The following is a 20,920-nucleotide window of genomic DNA, read 5'->3' as shown; positions in this document are numbered from 1 at the left end:
GGCACTCCCAATAATGCAGACAAGAGGAGCATCCCTTCGATAGCTCAGTTGGTAGAGCGGAAGACTGTAGAGTTTGAAAACTGACATCCTTTCGACAGAACGCGATGGAAGTTCTAATTGGAAATCCTTAGGTCGCTGGTTCAAATCCGGCTCGAAGCAACTATTGCAGGTTTACCAATATTAATCCAAAACTAAATAAAAAATTTTGGCGAATTTGTCTGAATCTACTCAATTCAATTTATATCTGGTATCTCCCAACGTCATGAGTAGGGACTCCCAAAACCAGAGTGAGTTCCAGCAATACTTCGATAGCTCTGTTGGTAAAGCGGAGGATTTAAGTAATTCCGAGCACAAATACTTTGCTCTCTGGTTTTAATCCGGCTCAAACGATGTTGCCCCGAATATCAAATCAATCAAAAATTGTAACTAAAGATCTGATGCAAATTAATCCTCCCAGAGCCAAGGCTGGCGCTCCCAATTGGGAGAGCATCTAAATATATGAAGAACATGCCACAATTACTGAATACTACCTCATGTAAAATCCAATCTATATCGGTTGTCTGTCCCAATAGCACAAATCTGGTAACTCAGTTGGCAAAGTGGAAAACTGTTGTGGTTCCACACCAAAATTTTGAAGTAGCTATTTCAAATGCAGCTCAAAGGACATTTTTCTGGATTTTAAATCTTAATCAAGATTGAAAAAATGAAATAAAAATCTGTTGCTACTTCATCAAAATCCACTAGTCGGCCATCCTAACACCACAGGTAAGCACTCCCAATAATGCAGACTAGTGGAGCATCCCTGCGATAGCGCAGTTGGTAGAGCGGAGGACTGTAGAGTGTGAAAACTGATATCCTTTCGGCGGAACACAATGGATGTTTGAATTGGAAATCCTTAGGTTCCTGGTTCAAATCCGGCTCGAAGGAACTATTGCAGGGTTCCCAATTTTAATCCAAAACTGTAAATAAAAATCTTTGGCGAATTTGTCTTAATCTACTCAAGTCAATTTATATCTGGTATCTCCCAACGTCATGAGTAGGGACTCCCAAAAGCAGAGTGAGTTCCAGAAATACTTCGATTGCTCTGTTGGTAAAGCGGAGGATTTAAGTAATTCCCAGCACAAGTACTTTGCTCCCTGGTTTTAATCCATTTTAAAGGATGTTGCCCCGAATTTCAAATCAATCAAAAATTGTAACTAAAGATCTGATGCAAATTCATCCTCCCAGAGCCAAGGCTGGCACTCCCAATTGGGAGAGCATCTAAATATATGAAGAACATGCCACAATTACTGAATACTACCTGTTGTAAAATCCAATCTATATCGGATGTCTGTCCCAATAGCACAAATCTGGTAACTCAGTTGGCAAAGTGGAAAACTGTTGTGGTTCCACACCAAAATTTTGAGGTAGCTATTTAAATTGCAGCTCAAAGGACATTTTCCTGGATTTCAAATTTTAATCAATCTTGAAAAATTTAAAGAAAAATCTGTTGCTACATCATCAAAATCCACTTGTCAGCCGTCCTAACACCACAGGAATGCACTCCCAATAATGCAGACAAGAGGAGCATCTCTTCGATAGCTCAGTCGGTAGAGCGGAGGACTGTAGAGTGTGAAAACAGACATCCTTTCGGCGGAACGCGATGGAAGTTCTAACTGGAAATCCTTCGGTCGCTGGTTCATATCCGGCTCGAAGGAACTATTACCGGCGTCCCAATATTAATTCAAAACTGTAAATAAAAATCTTTGGTGAATTTGTATGAATCTACACAAGTCTAGTCTGGTCTATCCCAACGTCATGAGTAGGTGATCCCAAAACCAGAGTGAGGTCCAGCAATACTTTGATAGCTCTGTTGGTAAAGCGGAGGTCTTAAGTGATTCCGAGCACAAGTCCTTTGCTCCCTGGTTTTCATCCGGCTCAAAGGATGTTGCCCCGAATTTCAAATCAATCAAAAATTGTAACTAAAGATCTGAAGCAAATTCATCCTCCCAGAGCCAAGGCTGGCCCTCCCAATTGGGAGAGCATCTAAATATATTAGGAACATGCCACAATTACTGAATACTACCTGTTGTAAATTCCAGTCTATATCAGTTGTCTGTCCCAATATCACAAATCTGGTAACTCAGTTTTCTAAGTGGAAAACTGTTGTGGTTCCACTCCAAAATATTGAGGTAACTATTTAAAATGCAGCTCTAAGGACATTTTACTGGATTTTAAATCTTAATCAATTTTGAAAAAATGAAATAAAAATCTGTTGCTACTTCATCAAAATCCACTAGTCGGCCATCCTAACACCACAGGTAGGCACTCCCAACAATGCACATGAGTGGAGCATCCCTTCGGTAGCTCAGTTGGTAGAGCGGAGGACTGTAGAGTGTGCAAACTTACATTCATTCAGCTGAACGCGATGGAAGTTCTGATCGGAAATCCTTAGGTCGCTGGTTCAAATCCAGCTCGAAGGAACTATTGCAGGGTTTCCAATTTTAATCCAAAACTGTAAATAAAAATCTTTGGCCAATTTGTCTGAATCTGCTCAAGTCAATTTATATCTGGTTTCTCCCAACGTCATGAGTAGGGACTCCCCAAACCAGAGTGAGTTCCAGCAATACTTTGATAGCTCTGTTGGTAAAGTGGAGGACTAAAGTAATTCAGAGGACAAGTCCTTTGCTCCCTGATTTTCATTCGGCTCAAAGGATGTTGCCCCGAATTTCAAATCAATCAAATATTGTAACTAGAATTAGAAATCCCTTTCATCCTCCCATAGCCAAGGCTGGCGCTCCCAATTGGGAGAGCATCTAAATATATGAAGAACATGCCACAATTACTGAATACTACCTGTTGTAAAATCCAATCTATATCGGATGTCTGTCCCAATAGCACAAATCTGGTAACTCAGTTGGCAAAGTGGAAAACTGTTGTGGTTCCACACCAAAATTTTGAGGGAGCTATTTAAATTGCAGCTCAAAGGACATTTTCCTGGATTTCAAATTTTAATCAATCTTGAAAAATTTAAAAAAAAATCTGTTGCTACATCATCAAAATCCACTTTTCAGCCGTCCTAACAACACAGGTAGGCACTCCCAATAATGCAGACAAGAGGAGCATCCCTTCGATAGCTCAGTTCGTAGAGCGGAGGACTGTAGAGTTTGAAAACTGACATCCTTTCGGCGGAACGCGATGGAAGTTCTAATTGGAAATCCTTAGGTCGCTGGTTCAAATCCGGCTCGAAGGAACTATTACCGGCTTTTCAATTTTAATTCAAAACTGTAAAGAAAAATCTTTGGTGAATTTGTATGAATCTACACAAGTCTAGTCTGGTCAATCCCAACGTCATGAGTAGGTGATCCCAAAACCAGAGTGAGGTCCAGCAATACTTTGATAGCTCTGTTGGTAAAGCGGAGGTCTTAAGTGATTCCGAGCACAAGTCCTTTGCTCCCTGGTTTTCATCCGGCTCAAAGGATGTTGCCCCGAATTTCAAATCAATCAAAAATTGTTACTAAAGATATGAAGGAAATTCATCCTCCCAGAGCCAAGGCTGGCCCTCCCAATTGGGAGAGCATCTAAATATATAAGGAACATGCCACAATTACTGAATACTACCTGTTGTAAAATCCAATCTATATCACTTGTCTGTCCCAATAGCACAAATCTGGTAAGTCAGTTGGCAAAGTGGAAAATTCTTGTGGTTCCACACCAAATTTTTGAAGTAGCTATTTCAAATGCAGCTCAAAGGACATTTTACTGAATTGTAAATCTTAATCAAGATTAAAAAAATGAAATAAAAATCTGTTGCTACTTCATCAAAATCCACCATCCGCCATCCTAACACCACAGGTAAGCAATCCCAATAATGCAGACTAGTGGAGCATCCCTGCGATAGCGCATTTGGTAGAGCGGAGGACTGTAGAGTGTGAAAACTGACATCCTTTCGGCGGAACACAATGGATGTTTGAATTGGAAATCCTTAGGTTCCGGGTTCAAATCCGGCTCGAAGGAACAATTGCAGGGTTCCCAATTTTAATCCAAAACTGTAAATAAAAATCTTTGGCGAATTTGTCTGAATCTACTCAAGTCAATTTATATCTGGTATCTCCCAACGTCATGAGTAGGGAATCCCAAAACCAGAGTGAGTTCCAGCAATACTTCGATTACTCTGTTGGTAAAGCGGAGGATTTAAGTAATTCCGAGGACAAGTCCTTTGCTCCCTGGTTTTCATTCGGCTCAAAGGATGTTGCCCCGAATTTCAAATCAATCAAATATTGTAACTAAAGATCAGATGCAAATCATCTTCCCAGAGCCAAGGCTGGCGCTCCCAATTGGGAGAGCATCTAAATATATGAAGAACATGCCACAATTACTGAATACTACCTGTTGTAAAATCCAATCTATATCGGATGTCTGTCCCAATAGCACAAATCTGGTAACTCAGTTGGCAAAGTGGAAAACTGTTGTGGTTCCACACCAAAATTTTGAGGTAGCTATTTCAAATGCAGCTCAAAGGACATTTTCCAGGATTTCAAATTTAAATCAATCTTGAAAAATTTAAAGAAAAATCAGTTGCTACATCATCAAAATCCACTTTTCCGCAGTCCTAACACCACAGGTAGGCACTCCCAATAATGCAGACAAGAGGAGCATCCCTTCGATAGCTCAGTTGGTAGAGCGGAGGACTGTAGAGTTTGAAAACTGACATCCTTTTGACGGAACGCGATGGCAGTTCTCATTGGAAATCCTTAGGTCGCTGGTTCAAATCCGGCTCGAAGGGACTATTGCAGGGTTACCAATTTTAATCCAAAACTAAATAAAAATTTTTGGCGAATTTGTCTGAATCTACTCTAGTTAATTTATATCTGGTATCTCCCAACGTCATGAGTAGGGACTCCCAAAACCAGAGTGAGTTCCAGCAATACTTCGATAACTCTGTTGGTAAAGCGGAGGATTTAAGTAATTCCGAGCACAAATACTTTGCTCCCTGGTTTTAATCCGGCTCAAACGATGTTGCCCCGAATATCAAATCAATCAAAAATTGTAACTAAAGATCTGATGCAAATTCATCCTCCCAGAGCCAAGGCTGGCGCTCCCAATTGGGAGAGCATCTAAATATATGAAGAACATGCCACAATTACTGAATACTACCGCTTGTAAAATCCAATCTATATCGATTGTCTGTCCCAATAGCACAAATCTGGTAAATCAGTTGGCAAAGTGGAAAACTGTAGTGGTTCCACACCAAAATTTTGAAGTAGCTATTTCAAATGCAGCTCAAAGGACATTTTCCAGGATTTCAAATTGTAATCAATCTTGAAAAATCTAAAGAAAAATCTGTTGCTACTTCATCAAAATCCACTAGTCGGCCATTCTAACACCACAGGTAAGCAATCCCAATAATGCAGACCAGTGGAGCATCCCTGCGATAGCGCAGTTGGTAGAGCGGAGGACTGTAGAGTGTGAAAACTGACATCCTTTCGGCGGAACACGATGGATGTTTGAATTGGAAATCCTTAGGTTCCTGGTTAAAATCCGGCTCGAAGGAACTATTGCAGGGTTCCCAATTTTAATCCAAAACTGTAAATAAAAATCTTTGGCGAATTTGTCTGAATCTACTCAAGTCAATTTATATCTGGTATCTCCCAACGTCATGAGTAGGGACTCCCAAAACCAGAGTGAGTTCCAGCAATACTTCGATTGCTCTGTTGGTAAAGCGGAGGATTTAAGTAATTCCGAGCACAAGTACTTTGCTCCCTGGTTTTAATCCGGCTCAAAGGATGTTGCCCCGAATTTCAAATCAATCAAAAATTGTAACTAAAGATCTGAAGGAAATTCATCCTCCCAGAGCCAAGGCTGGCCCTCCCAATTGGGAGAGCATCTAAATATATATGGAACATGCCACAATTACTGAATACTACCTGTTGTAAAATCCAATCTATATCGGATGTCTGTCCCAATAGCACAAATCTGGTAACTCAGTTGGCAAAGTGGAAAACTCTTGTGGTTCCACACCAAAATTTTGAAGTAGCTATTTAAATTGCAGCTCAAAGGACATTTTCCTGGATTTCAAATTTTAATCAATCTTGAAAATTTTTAAAAAAAATCTGTTGCTACATCATCAAAATCCACTTTTCAGCCGTCCTCACACCACAGGTAGGCACTCCCAATAATGCAGACAAGAGGAGCATCCCTTCGATAGCTCAGTTGGTAGACCGGAGGACTGTAGAGTTTGAAAACTGACATCCTTTCGGTGGAACGCGATGGAAGTTCTAATTGGAAATCCTTAGGTCGCTGGTTCAAATCCGGCTCGAAGGAACTATTACCGGCTTTCCAATTTTAATTCAAAACTGTAAATAAAAATCTTTGGTGAATTCGTATGAATCTACACAAGTCTAGTCTGGTCAATCCCAACGTCATGAGTAGGTGATCCCAAAACCAGAGTGAGGTCCAGCAATACTTTGATAGCTCTGTTGGTAAAGCGGAGGTCTTAAGTGATTCCGAGCACAAGTCCTTTGCTCCCTGGTTTTCATCCGGCTCAAAGGATGTTGCCCCGAATTTTAAATCAATCAAAAATTGTAACTAAAGATCTGAAGGAAATTCATCCTCCCAGACCCAAGGCTGGCCCTCCCAATTGGGAGAGCATCTAAATATATCAGGAACATGCCACAATTACTGAATACTACCTGTTGTAAAATCCAATCTATATCGGTTGTCTGTCCCAAAAGCACAAATCTGGTAAGTCAGTTGGCAAAGTGGAAAACTCTTGTGGTTCCACACCAAAATTTTGAAGTAGCTATTTCAAATGCAGCTCAAAGGACATTTTACTGGATTTTAAATCTTAATCAAGATTGAAAAAATGAAATAAAAATCTGTTGCTACTTCATCAAAATCCACTAGTCGGCCATCCTAACACCACAGGTAGGCACTCCCAACAATGCAGGTGAGTGGAGCATCCCTTCGGTAGCTCAGTTGGTAGAGCGGAGGACTGTAGAGTGTGCGAATTGGCATTCTTTCAGCTGACTGCGATGGAAGTACTAATCGGTAATCCTTAGGTCGCTGGTTCAAATCCTGCTTGAATGAACTATTGCAGGGTTTCCAATTTTAATCCAAAACTGTAAATAAAAATCTTTGGCGAATTTGTCTGAATCTACTCAAGTCAATTTATATCTGGTTTCTCCCAACGTCATGAGTAGGGACTCCCCAAACCAGAGTGAGTTCCAGCAATACTTCGATAGCTCTGTTGGTAAAGCGGAGGACTAAAGTAATTCCGAGGACAAGTCCTTTGCTCCCTGGTTTTCATCCGGCTCAAAGGATGTTGCCCCGAATTTCAAATCAATAAAATATTGTAACTAAAGATCAGATGCATATTCATCCTCCCAGAGCCAAGGCTGGCGCTCCCAATTGGGAGGGCATCTAAATATATGAAGAACATGCCACAATTATTGAATACTAACTGTTGTAAATTCCAGTCTATATCAGTTGTGTGTCCCAATAGCACAAATCTGGTAACTCAGTTGGCAAAGTGGAAAACTGTTGTGGTTCCACTCCAAAATATTGAGGTAGCTATTTAAAATGCAGCTCTAAGGACATTTTACTGGATTTTAAATCTTAATCAATTTTGAAAAAATGAAATAAAAATATGTTGCTACTTCATAAAAATCCACTAGTCGGCCATCCTCACACCACAGGTAGGCACTCCCAACAATGCAGATCAGTGGAGCATCCCTTCGGTAGCTCTGTTGGTAGAGCGGAGGACTGTAGCGTGTGCAAACTGACATTCTTTCAGCGGAGCGCGATGGAAGTTCTAATCGGAAATCCTTAGGTCGCTGGTTCAAATCCGGCTCGAAGGAACTATTGCAGGTTTTCCAATTTTACTTCAAAACTGTAAATTAAAATCTTTGGTGAATTTGTCTGAATCTACTCAAGTCAATTTATATCTGGTTTCTCCCAACGTCATGAGTAGGGACTCCCCAAACCAGAGTGAGTTCCAGCAATACTTCGATAGCTCTGTTGGTAAAGCGGACGACTAAAGTAATTCCGAGGACAAGTCCTTTGCTCCCTGGTTTTCATCCGGCTCAAAGGATGTTGCCCAGAATTTCAAATCAATGAAAAATTGTAACTAAAGATCTGATGCAAATTCATCCTCTCAGAGCCAAGGCTGGCGCTCCCAATTGGGAGAGCATCTAAATATATGAAGAACATGCCACAATTACTGAATACTAACTGTTGTAAAATCCAATCTATATCGGATGTCTGTCCCAATAGCACAAATCTGGTAACTCAGTTTTCTAAGTGGAAAACTGTTGTAGTTCCACACCAAAATTTTGAGGTAGCTATTTAAATTGCAGCTCAATGGACATTTTCCTGGATTTCAAATTTTCATCAATCTTGAAAAATTTAAAGAAAAATCTGTTGCTACTTCATCAAAATCCACTAGTCGGCCATTCTAACACCACAGGTAAGCAATCCCAATAATGCAGACCAGTGGAGCATCCCTTCGATAGCTCAGTTGGTAGATCGGAGGACTGTCGAGTGTGAAAACTAACATCCTTTTGGCGGAACACGATGCATGTTTGAATTGGAAATCCTTAGGTTCCTGGTTCAAATCCAGCTCGAAGGAACTATTGCAGGGTTTCCTATTTTAATCCAAAACTGTAAATAAAAATCTTTGGCGAATTTGTCTGAATCTACTCAAGTCAATTTATATCTGGTATGTCCCAACGTCATGAGTAGGGACTCCCAAAACCAGAGTGAGTTCCAGCAATACTTCGATAACTCTGTTGGTAAAGCGGAGGATTTAAGTAATTCCGAGCACAAGTACTTTGCTCCCTGGTTTTCATCCGGCTCAAAGGATGTTGCCCCGAATTTCAAATGGATCAAATATTGTAACTAAAGATCTGATGCAAATTCATCCTCCCAGAGCCAAGGCTGGCGCTCCTAATTGGGTGATTTTCTAAATATATAAGGAACATACCACAATTACTTAATACTACCTGTTGTAAATTCCAGTCTATATCAGTTGTCTGTCCCAATAGCACAAATCTGGTAACTCAGTTGGCAAAGTGGAAAACTGTTGTGGTTCTACTCCAAAATATTGAGGTAGCTATTTAAAATGCAGCTCTAAGGACATTTTACTGGATTTTAAATCTTAATAAATTTTGAAAAAATGAAATAAAAATCTGTTGCTACTTCATCAAAATCCACTAGTCGGCCATCCTAACACCACAGGTAGGCACTCCCAACAATGCAGATGAGTGGAGCATCCCTTCGGTAGCTCAGTTGGTAGAGCGGAGGACTGGAGAGTGTGCAAACTGACATCCTTTCGACGGAACGCGATGGAAGTTCTAATTGGTAATCCTTAGGTTGCTGGTTCAAATCCGGCTCGAAGCAACTATTGCAGGGTTACCAATTTTAATCCAAAACTAAATAAAAATTTTTGGCGAATTTGTCTGAATCTACTCAAGTCAATTTATATCTGGTATCTCCCAACGTCATGAGTAGGGACTCCCAAAACCAGAGTGAGTTCCAGCAATACTTCGATAGCTCTGTTGGTAAAGCAGAGGACTTAAGTAATTCCTAGCACAAGTCCTTTGCTCCCTGGTTTTCATCCGGCTCAAAGGATGTTGCCCCGAATATTAAATCAATCAAAAATTGTAACTAAAGATCTGATGCAAATTCATCCTCCCAGAGCCAAGGCTGGCACTCCCAATTGGGAGAGCATATAAATATATGAAGAACATGCCACAATTACTGAATACTACCTCTTGTAAAATCCAATCTATATCGGTTGTCTGTCCCAATAGCACAAATCTGGTAAGTCAGTTGGCAAAGTGGAAAAATGTTGTGGTTCCACACCAAAATTTTGAAGTAGCTATTTCAAATGCAGCTCAAAGGACATTTTACTGGATTTTAAATCTTAATCAAGATTGAAAAAATGAAATAAAAATCTGTTGCTACTTCATCAAAATCCACTAGTCGGCCATCCTAACATCACAGGTAAGCACTCCCAATAATGCAGACCAGTGGAGCATCCCTTCGATAGCTCAGTTGGTAGATCGGAGGACTGTCGAGTGTGAAAACTAACATCCTTTCGGCGGAACACGATGGATGTTTGAATTGGAAATCCATAGGTTCCGGGTTCAAATCCGGCTCGAAGGAACTATTGCAGGGTTCCCAATTTTCATCCAAAACTGTAAATAAAAATCTTTGGCGAATTTGTCTGAATCTACTCAAGTCAATTTATATCTGGTATCTCCCAACATCATGAGGAGGGACTCCCAAAACCAGACTGAGTTCCAGCAATACTTCGATTGCTCTGTTGGTAAAGCGGAGGATTTAAGTAATTCCGAGCACAAGTACTTTGCTCCCTGGTTTTAATCCGGCTCAAAGGATGTTGCCCCGAATTTCAAATCAATCAAAAATTGTAACTAAAGATCTGATGCAAATTCATCCTCCCAGAGCCAAGGCTGGCGCTCCCAATTGGGAGACCATCTAAATATATGAAGAACATGCCACAATTACTGAATACTAACTGTTGTAAAATCCAATCTATATCGGATGTCTGTCCCAATAGCACAAATCTGGTAACTCAGTTTTCTAAGTGAAAAACTGTTGTGGTTCCACACCATAATTTTGAGGTAGCTATTTAAATTGCAGCTCAATGGACATTTTCCTGGATTTCAAATCTTAATCAATTTTGAAAAAATGAAATAAAAATCTGTTGCTACTTCATAAAAATCCACTAGTCGGCCATCCTAACACCACAGGTAGGCAACTCCCAACAATGCAGATGAGTGGAGCATCCCTTCGGTAGCTCAGTTGGTAGAGCGGAGGACTGTAGAGTGTGCAAACTGACATTCTTTCAGCGGAGCGCGATGGAAGTTCTAATTGGAAATCCTTAGGTCGCTGGTTCAAATCCGGCTCGAAAGAACTATTGCAGGGTTTCCAATTTTACTTCAAAACTGTAAAGTAAAATCTTTGGGGAATTTGTCTGAATCTACTCAAGTCAATTTATATCTGGTTTCTCCCAACGTCATGAGTAGGGACTTCCCAAACCTGAGTGAGTTCCAGCAATACTTTGATAGCTCTGTTGGTAAAGCGGAGGACTAAAGTAATTCCGAGGACAAGTCCTTTGCTCCCTGGTTTTCATTCGGCTCAAAGGATGTTGCCCCGAATTTCAAATCAATCAAATATTGTAACTAAAGATCAGATGCAAATCATCTTCCCAGAGCCAAGGCTGGCGCTCCCAATTGGGAGAGCATCTAAATATATGAAGAACATGCCACAATTACTGAATACTAACTGTTGTAAATTCCAGTCTATATCAGTTGTCTGTCCCAATAGCACAAATCTGGTAACTCAGTTGGCAAAGTCGAAAACTGTTGTGGTTCCACTCCAAAATATTGAGGTAGCTATTTAAAATGCAGCTCTAAGGACATTTTACTGGATTTTAAATCTTAATCAATTTTGAAAAAATGAAATAAAAATTTGTTGCTACTTCATAAAAATCCACTAGTCGGCCATCCTAACATCACAGGTAGGCACTCCCAACAATGCAGATGAGTGGAGCATCCCTTCGGTAGCTCAGTTGGTAGAGCGGAGGACTGTAGAGTGTGCATACTGACATTCTTTCAGCGGAGCGCGATGGAAGTTCTAATCGGAAATCCTTAGGTCGCTGGTTCAAATCCGGCTCAAAGGAACTATTGCAGGGTTTCCAATTTTACTTCAAAACTGTAAAGTAAAATCTTTGGTGAATTTGTCTGAATCTACTCAAGTCAATTTATATCTGGTTTCTCCCAACGTCATGAGTAGGGACTCCCCAAACCTGAGTGAGTTCCAGCAATACTTCGATAGCTCTGTTGGTAAAGCGGAGGATTTAAGTAATTCCGAGCACAAGTACTTTGCTCCCTGGTTTTAATCCGTCTCAAAGGATGTTGCCCCGAATTTCAAATCAATCAAAAATTGTAACTAAAGATCTGATGCAAATTCATCCTCCCAGAGCCAAGGCTGGCGCTCCCAATTGGGAGAGCATCTAAATATTTGAAGAACATGCCACAATTACTGAATACTAACTGTTGTAAAATCCAATCTATATCGGATGTCTGTCCCAATAGCACAAATCTGGTAACTCAGTTTTCTAAGTGGAAAACTGTTGTGGTTCCACACCAAAATGTTGAGGTAGCTATTTAAATTGCAGCTCAATGGACATTTTCCTGGATTTCAAATTTTAATCAATCTTGAAAAATATAAAGAAAAATCTGTTGCTACTTCATCAATATCCACTAGTCGGCCATTCTAACACCAAAGATAAGCACTCCCAATAATAATAATAATAATAATAATTTGCCCTTTATTAGTCCCACAATGGGGAAATTCGAGATTCGAAACCAGGCCTCCTGGGGAGACTGGGTCCTGAACGCGGCGCCTTAGACCACTCGGCCATCCTGGCAGACGAGTGGAGTATCCCTTCGATAGCTCAGTTGGTAGAGCGGAGGACTGTAGAGTGTGAAAACTGACATCCTTTCGGCGGAACACGATGGATGTTTGAATTGGAAATCCTTAGGTTCCTGGTTCTAATCCGGGTCGAAGGAACTATTGCAGGGTTTCCAATTTTAATCCAAAACTGCAAATAAAAATCTTTGGCGAATTTGTCTGAATCTACTCAAGTCAATTTATATCTGGTTTCTCCCAACGTCATGAGTAGGGACTCCCCAAACCAGAGTGAGTTCCAGCAATACTTTGATAGCTCTGTTGGTAAAGCGGAGGACTAAAGTAATTTCCGAGGACAAGTCCTTTGCTCCCTGGTTTTCATTCGGCTCAAAGGATGTTGCCCCGAATTTCAAATCAATCAAATATTGTAACTAAAGATCAGATGCAAATCATCTTCCCAGAGCCAAGGCTGGCGCTCCCAATTGGGAGAGCATCTAAATATATGAAGAACATGCCACAATTACTGAATACTACCTGTTGTAAAATCCAATCTATATCGGATGTCTGTCCCAATAGCACAAATCTGGTAACTCAGTTGGCAAAGTGGAAAACTGTTGTGGTTCCACACCAAAATTTTGAGGTAGCTATTTAAATTGCAGCTCAAAGGACATTTTCCAGGATTTCAAATTTTAATCAATCTTGAAAAATCTAAAGAAAAATCTGTTGCTACATCATCAAAATCCACTTTTCAGCCGTCCTAACACCACAGGTAGGCACTCCCAATAATGCAGACAAGAGGAGCATCCCTTCGATAGCTCAGTTGGTAGAGCGGAGGACTGTAGAGTTTGAAAACTGACATCCTTTCGATGGAATGCGATGGAAGTTCTAATTGGAAATCCTTAGGTCACTGGTTGAAATCCGGCTCGAAGCAACTATTGCAGGGTTAACAATTTTAATCCAAAACTAAATAAAATATTTTGGCGAATTTGTCTGAATCTACTCAAGTCAATTTATATCTGGTATCTCCCAACGTCATGAGTAGGGACTCCCAACACCAGAGTGAGTTCCAGCAATACTTCGATAGCTCTGTTGGTAAAGCGGAGGATTTAAGTAATTCCGAGCACAAGTACTTTGCTCCCTGGTTTTAATCCGGCTCAAAGGATGTTGCCCCGAATTTCAAATCAATCAAAAATTGTAACTAAAGATCTGATGCAAATTCATCCTCCCAGAGTCAAGGCTGGCGCTCCCAATTGGGAGAGCATCTAAATACCGTATTTTTGGACCCATAAGGCGCACTTTAAAGTCCGGAAAGCCGTCCAAAAAAGCCAGGGCGCCCTTTGAGGTGGAGCGCCCATTGCGTCGACCAAGTGCGCCGCTGGGCTGACGGCGAACATCAACTGCCTGCACACCGCTTATATAGAGAGAAGGCGGGTGTGGCTTACGACAGCAGGGGGGCGTGAGAGGGGATCGATGGGTGTGGACAACAGGCGGACGTGAGAGGGGAGATGGGTGTGAATGACAACAGGCGGGAGAGGGGAGACAAAACAACACAAAGGCACGCCCCCAGTGCAAAGCAGCGCGATGCCCCTATATATACTAGGTGCAACACGTTGCTTAAGCAATTGATCAGCAAAAATGGCATCACTGAAGAGACATTCCTACGAGGCACAGTTTAAGCTACACGCTATAAACTACGCCATTGTTCATGGGAATCGAGCAGCTGCGAGAGAATTAAGGATCAACGAATCCATGGTTCGCAAGTGGAGGAAGCAGGAAGACAGACTGCGCCAAGTCAAGAAAACTACACTGAGTTTTCGTGGATGCAAGGCAAGATGGCCCGTGTTGGAAGACCAGCTCGAGCAGTGGATTGCTTCTCAGAGAACAGCTGGGAGAAGTGTATCAACCATCACCATTCGACAGAGAGCAGTAATGCTTGCTGGCGAATTGAACATCGAACACTTCCAAGGAGGGGCATCTTGGTGTTTTCGTTTTATGAAACGGCGCCATCTATCCATCCGGGCAAAGACGACCGTCGCGCAGCAACTCCCAGCGGATTACAAGGAGAAGATTGTCGCCTTCCGCTCTTACTGCAGCAAAAAGATTGCCGACAAACGTATCCAGCCCAGCCACATCACCAACATGGACGAGGTGCCGCTGACTTTCGACATCCCGGTGAACCGCACTGTGGAGAAGAAGGGGATGAGCACGGTAGCAATCCGCACAACGGGGCACGAGAAGTCTGCTTTTACTGTTGTGCTAGCTTGCCATGCTAACGGACAAAAATTGCCACCTATGGTGATTTTTAAGCGGAAGACGCTGCCTAAAGAGAAGTTTCCTGCCGGCGTTATCATCAAGGCCAATCAAAAGGGCTGGATGGACGAGGACAAAATGAGAGAGTGGTTGAGTGAGGTGTACGTAAAAAGACCCGGTGGTTTTTTCCACGCGTCACCGTCGCTGTTGGTCTGTGACTCCATGCGTGCCCATCTGACAGCCGCTGTGAAAAGTCAAGTCACGCATATGAACTCAGAGCTTGCCATCATCCCGGGAGGCTTGACAAAGGAACTCCAACCACTCGACTTAAGTATAAACAGAGCGTTCAAAGTGAAGTTGCGTGCTGCGTGGGAGCGATGGATGGCGGAGGGCGAACACAGCTTCACAAAGACTGGGAGACAGCGAAGAGCAAGTTATGCCACAATTTGCGAGTGGATTGTAGCTGCTTGGACGAACGTGTCTGCTAGCTCTATTGCAAGAGCTTTCGCGAAAGCCGGCATTACATCCGGGGAGACGCTCAGCAGCGACACAGACTCGGACAATGACGAGAGGGAACCTGGCGTGTTTGAGGGAGAATTTGCCCAACTATTTCTGTCTGATACGGAAGACGATGATTTTGAAGGATTTGTGGATGACTGATAACTCTTAATGTGAGTACCTTGTTAAATAAAATACAACCAAACGCAGTTTTGCTCCTGTTGCCGTTTTTCAAAACAGCTAGCCATGCTATCGTCTGTTTTAGTGTGCATGCATGTAAACTAAGGTAATGTATGGTAGGCTGGGAGGCAGAATTTTGCTGGGCCTACACTTTTATGCTTTTCAGTTGATTTGGGATGATAGTTTTAGTTTTGATGTAACACCGTGACCGCACATCGTTTGTTGACAAGTGACTTGCTCACACCGGCATTGTGTCGGCATCCCATCTGAGGGGCTGCGCCGCAGCGAGACGGCGAAGAAGCGAGATGGCGAGGCAGACTGATAATGACTCGTGTTGTTTATCTTGGATACAGAAGACAAGGACTTGGTGCATTTTTGGATGAGGACAACTTCAGCACGTTGTTAAAAGCTAAAATAAAGTACCACTGAACTCCCGCTGCCATTTTAAAAACACGCTAGCGTGACTGAGCAGCCAGCGAGACTGCTCGATTGGTCGGTTGTGTTAGCGCCCGATGAGTCGGCGCGTTCTATCTATGTAACAAATACAGAAATAGCGCCCCCAACAGGTGTTGCGCCCTTTGACACGGCGCGTCTTTTGAGTCCAAAAATACGGTATATGAAGAACATGCCACAATTACTGAATACTACCTGTTGTAAAATCCAATCTATATCGGATGTCTGTCCCAATAGCACAAATCTGGTAACTCAGTTGGCAAAGTGGAAAACTGTTGTGGTTCCACACCAAAATTTTGAGGTAGCTATTTAAATTGCAGCTCAAAGGACATTTTCCTGGATTTCAAATTTTAATCAATCTTGTAAAATTTAAAGAAAAATCTGCATCATCAAAATCCACTTGTCAGCCGTCCTAACACCACAGGTAGGCACTCCCAATAATGCAGACAAGAGGAGCATCCCTTCGATAGCTCAGTCGGTAGAGCGGAGGACTGTAGAGTTTGAAAACTGACATCCTTTCGGCGGAACGCGATGGAAGTTCTAATTGGAAATCCTTAGGTCGCTGGTTCAAATCCGGCTCGAAGGAACTATTACCGGCTTTCCAATTTTAATTCAAAACTGTAAATAAAAATCTTTGGTGAATTTGTATGAATCTACACGAGTCTCGTCTTGTCAATCCCAACGTCATGAGTAGGGACTCCCCAAACCAGAGTGAGTTCCAGCAATACTTTGATAGCTCTGTTGGTAAAGCGGAGGACTAAAGTAAATCCGAGGACAAGTCCTTTGCTCCCTGGTTTTCATTCGGCTCAAAGGATGTTGCCCCGAATTTCAAATCAATCAAATATTGTAACTAAAGATCAGATGCAAATTCATCCTCCCAGAGCCAAGGCTGGCCCTCCCAATTGGGAGAGCATCTAAATATATACGGAACATACCACAATTACTGAAGACTACCTGTTGTAAAATCCAATCTACATTGGTTGTCTGTCCCAAAAGCACAAATCTGGTAACTCAGTTGGCAAAGTGGAAAAATGTTGTGGTTCCACACCAAAAATTTGAAGTAGCTATTTCAAATGCAGCTCAAAGGACTTTTTACTGGATTTTAAATCTTAATCAAGATTGAAAAAATGAAATAAAAATCTGTTGCTACTTCATCAAAATCCACTAGTCGGCCATCCTAACACCACAGGTAATCACTCCCAATAATGCAGACTAGTGGAGGATACCTGCGATAGCGCAGTTGGTAGAGCGGAGGACTGTAGAGTGTGAAAACTGACATCCTTTCGGCGGAACACGATGGATGTTTGAATTGGAAATCCTTAGGTTCCTGGTTCAAATCCGTCTCAAAGGAACTATTGCAGGGTTCCTAATTTTAATCCAAAACTGTCAATAAAAAACTTTGGCGAATTTGTCTGAATCTACTCAAGTCAATTTATATCTGGTATCTCCCAACGTCATGAGTAGGGACTCCCAAAAGCAGAGTGAGTTCCAGAAATACTTCGATTGCTCTGTTGGTAAAGCGGAGGATTTGAGTAATTCCCAGCACAAGTACTTTGCTCCCTGGTTTTAATCCGGCTTAAAGGATGTTGCCCCGAATTTCAAATCAATCAAAAATTGTAACTAAAGATCTGATGCAAATTCATTCTCCCAGAGCCAAGGCTGGCGCTCCCAATTGGGAGAGCATCTAAATATATGAAGAACATGCCACAATTACTGAATACTACCTGTTGTGAAATCCAATCTATATCGGATGTCTGTCCCAATAGCACAAATCTGGTAACTCAGTTGGCAAAGTGGAAAACTGTTGTGGTTCCACACCAAAATTTTGAGGTAGCTATTTAAATTGCAGCTCAAAGGACATTTTCCTGGATTTTAAATCTTAATCAAGATTGAAAAAATGAAATAAAAATCTGTTGCTACTTCATCAAAATCCACTAGTCGGCCATCCTAACATCACAGGTAAGCACTCCCAATAATGCAGACCAGTGGAGCATCCCTTCGATAGCTCAGTTGGTAGATCGGAGGACTGTCGAGTGTGAAAACTAACATCCTTTCGGCGGAACACGATGGATGTTTGAATTGGAAATCCATAGGTTCCGGGTTCAAATCCGGCTCGAAGGAACTATTGCAGGGTTCCCAATTTTCATCCAAAACTGTAAATAAAAATCTTTGGCGAATTTGTCTGAATCTACTCAAGTCAATTTATATCTGGTATCTCCCAACATCATGAGGAGGGACTCCCAAAACCAGACTGAGTTCCAGCAATACTTCGATTGCTCTGTTGGTAAAGCGGAGGATTTAAGTAATTCCGAGCACAAGTACTTTGCTCCCTGGTTTTAATCCGGCTCAAAGGATGTTGCCCCGAATTTCAAATCAATCAAAAATTGTAACTAAAGATCTGATGCAAATTCATCCTCCCAGAGCCAAGGCTGGCGCTCCCAATTGGGAGACCATCTAAATATATGAAGAACATGCCACAATTACTGAATACTAACTGTTGTAAAATCCAATCTATATCGGATGTCTGTCCCAATAGCACAAATCTGGTAACTCAGTTTTCTAAGTGAAAAACTGTTGTGGTTCCACACCATAATTTTGAGGTAGCTATTTAAATTGCAGCTCAATGGACATTTTCCTGGATTTCAAATCTTAATCAATTTTGAAAAAATGAAATAAAAATCTGTTGCTACTTCATAAAAATCCACTAGTCGGCCATCCTAACACCACAGGTAGGCAACTCCCAACAATGCAGATGAGTGGAGCATCCCTTCGGTAGCTCAGTTGGTAGAGCGGAGGACTGTAGAGTGTGCAAACTGACATTCTTTCAGCGGAGCGCGATGGAAGTTCTAATTGGAAATCCTTAGGTCGCTGGTTCAAATCCGGCTCGAAAGAACTATTGCAGGGTTTCCAATTTTACTTCAAAATTGTAAAGTAAAATCTTTGGGGAATTTGTCTGAATCTACTCAAGTCAATTTATATCTGGTTTCTCCCAACGTCATGAGTAGGGACTTCCCAAACCTGAGTGAGTTCCAGCAATACTTTGATAGCTCTGTTGGTAAAGCGGAGGACTAAAGTAATTCCGAGGACAAGTCCTTTGCTCCCTGGTTTTCATTCGGCTCAAAGGATGTTGCCCCGAATTTCAAATCAATCAAATATTGTAACTAAAGATCAGATGCAAATCATCTTCCCAGAGCCAAGGCTGGCGCTCCCAATTGGGAGAGCATCTAAATATATGAAGAACATGCCACAATTACTGAATACTAACTGTTGTAAATTCCAGTCTATATCAGTTGTCTGTCCCAATAGCACAAATCTGGTAACTCAGTTGGCAAAGTGGAAAACTGTTGTGGTTCCACTCCAAAATATTGAGGTAGCTATTTAAAATGCAGCTCTAAGGACATTTTACTGGATTTTAAATCTTAATCAATTTTGAAAAAATGAAATAAAAATTTGTTGCTACTTCATAAAAATCCACTAGTCGGCCATCCTAACATCACAGGTAGGCACTCCCAACAATGCAGATGAGTGGAGCATCCCTTCGGTAGCTCAGTTGGTAGAGCGGAGGACTGTAGAGTGTGCATACTGACATTCTTTCAGCGGAGCGCGATGGAAGTTCTAATCGGAAATCCTTAGGTCGCTGGTTCAAATCCGGCTCAAAGGAACTATTGCAGGGTTTCCAATTTTACTTCAAAACTGTAAAGTAAAATCTTTGGTGAATTTGTCTGAATCTACTCAAGTCAATTTATATCTGGTTTCTCCCAACGTCATGAGTAGGGACTCCCCAAACCTGAGTGAGTTCCAGCAATACTTCGATAGCTCTGTTGGTAAAGCGGAGGATTTAAGTAATTCCGAGCACAAGTACTTTGCTCCCTGGTTTTAATCCGTCTCAAAGGATGTTGCCCCGAATTTCAAATCAATCAAAAATTGTAACTAAAGATCTGATGCAAATTCATCCTCCCAGAGCCAAGGCTGGCGCTCCCAATTGGGAGAGCATCTAAATATTTGAAGAACATGCCACAATTACTGAATACTAACTGTTGTAAAATCCAATCTATATCGGATGTCTGTCCCAATAGCACAAATCTGGTAACTCAGTTTTCTAAGTGGAAAACTGTTGTGGTTCCACACCAAAATGTTGAGGTAGCTATTTAAATTGCAGCTCAATGGACATTTTCCTGGATTTCAAATTTTAATCAATCTTGAAAAATATAAAGAAAAATCTGTTGCTACTTCATCAATATCCACTAGTCGGCCATTCTAACACCAAAGATAAGCACTCCCAATAATAATAATAATAATAATAATTTGCCCTTTATTAGTCCCACAATGGGGAAATTCGAGATTCGAAACCAGGCCTCCTGGGGAGACTGGGTCCTGAACGCGGCGCCTTAGACCACTCGGCCATCCTGGCAGACGAGTGGAGTATCCCTTCGATAGCTCAGTTGGTAGAGCGGAGGACTGTAGAGTGTGAAAACTGACATCCTTTCGGCGGAACACGATGGATGTTTGAATTGGAAATCCTTAGGTTCCTGGTTCTAATCCGGGTCGAAGGAACTATTGCAGGGTTTCCAATTTTAATCCAAAACTGCAAATAAAAATCTTTGGCGAATTTGTCTGAATCTACTCAAGTCAATTTATATCTGGTTTCTCCCAACGTCATGAGTAGGGACTCCCCAAACCAGAGTGAGTTCCAGCAATACTTTGATAGCTCTGTTGGTAAAGCGGAGGAATAAAGTAATTTCCGAGGACAAGTCCTTTGCTCCCTGGTTTTCATTCGGCTCAAAGGATGTTGCCCCGAATTTCAAATCAATCAAATATTGTAACTAAAGATCAGATGCAAATCATCTTCCCAGAGCCAAGGCTGGCGCTCCCAATTGGGAGAGCATCTAAATATATGAAGAACATGCCACAATTACTGAATACTACCTGTTGTAAAATCCAATCTATATCGGATGTCTGTCCCAATAGCACAAATCTGGTAACTCAGTTGGCAAAGTGGAAAACTGTTGTGGTTCCACACCAAAATTTTGAGGTAGCTATTTAAATTGCAGCTCAAAGGACATTTTCCAGGATTTCAAATTTTAATCAATCTTGAAAAATCTAAAGAAAAATCTGTTGCTAC

At 41.6% G+C, this 20,920-nt stretch overlaps 6 non-coding genes across 6 annotated transcripts; all 6 read left to right on the top strand.

Annotated features, from left to right (window-relative positions):
- The first annotated feature begins 2,336 nt into the window (after positions 1-2,336).
- trnay-gua (transfer RNA tyrosine (anticodon GUA)) lies at positions 2,337-2,462 on the top strand. The gene is made up of 2 exons: positions 2,337-2,373; positions 2,427-2,462. It is a non-coding gene; the product is annotated as a tRNA-Tyr (tRNA).
- Positions 2,463-4,639: 2,177 nt separating this feature from the next.
- On the top strand, positions 4,640-4,765 carry trnay-gua (transfer RNA tyrosine (anticodon GUA)). The gene is made up of 2 exons: positions 4,640-4,676; positions 4,730-4,765. It is a non-coding gene; the product is annotated as a tRNA-Tyr (tRNA).
- Positions 4,766-9,252: 4,487 nt separating this feature from the next.
- On the top strand, positions 9,253-9,378 carry trnas-gga (transfer RNA serine (anticodon GGA)). Its single transcript has 2 exons — positions 9,253-9,289; positions 9,343-9,378. It is a non-coding gene; the product is annotated as a tRNA-Ser (tRNA).
- Positions 9,379-10,791: 1,413 nt separating this feature from the next.
- On the top strand, positions 10,792-10,917 carry trnay-gua (transfer RNA tyrosine (anticodon GUA)). The gene is made up of 2 exons: positions 10,792-10,828; positions 10,882-10,917. It is a non-coding gene; the product is annotated as a tRNA-Tyr (tRNA).
- A 5,341-nt stretch (positions 10,918-16,258) lies between these two features.
- Positions 16,259-16,384, top strand: trnay-gua (transfer RNA tyrosine (anticodon GUA)). The gene is made up of 2 exons: positions 16,259-16,295; positions 16,349-16,384. It is a non-coding gene; the product is annotated as a tRNA-Tyr (tRNA).
- A 2,180-nt stretch (positions 16,385-18,564) lies between these two features.
- Positions 18,565-18,690, top strand: trnay-gua (transfer RNA tyrosine (anticodon GUA)). Its single transcript has 2 exons — positions 18,565-18,601; positions 18,655-18,690. It is a non-coding gene; the product is annotated as a tRNA-Tyr (tRNA).
- The last annotated feature ends 2,230 nt before the right edge of the window (positions 18,691-20,920 follow it).

The sequence above is a fragment of the Idiotropiscis lumnitzeri genome, chromosome 9, assembly GCF_059441095.1.
Source record: "Idiotropiscis lumnitzeri isolate Australia: NSW breed Sydney's pygmy pipehorse chromosome 9, RoL_Ilum_1.0, whole genome shotgun sequence".
NCBI lineage: Eukaryota > Metazoa > Chordata > Actinopteri > Syngnathiformes > Syngnathidae > Idiotropiscis > Idiotropiscis lumnitzeri.
Note: the sequence above shows the minus strand (reverse complement) of the source record. Positions and strands in the feature narration are given on the sequence as shown.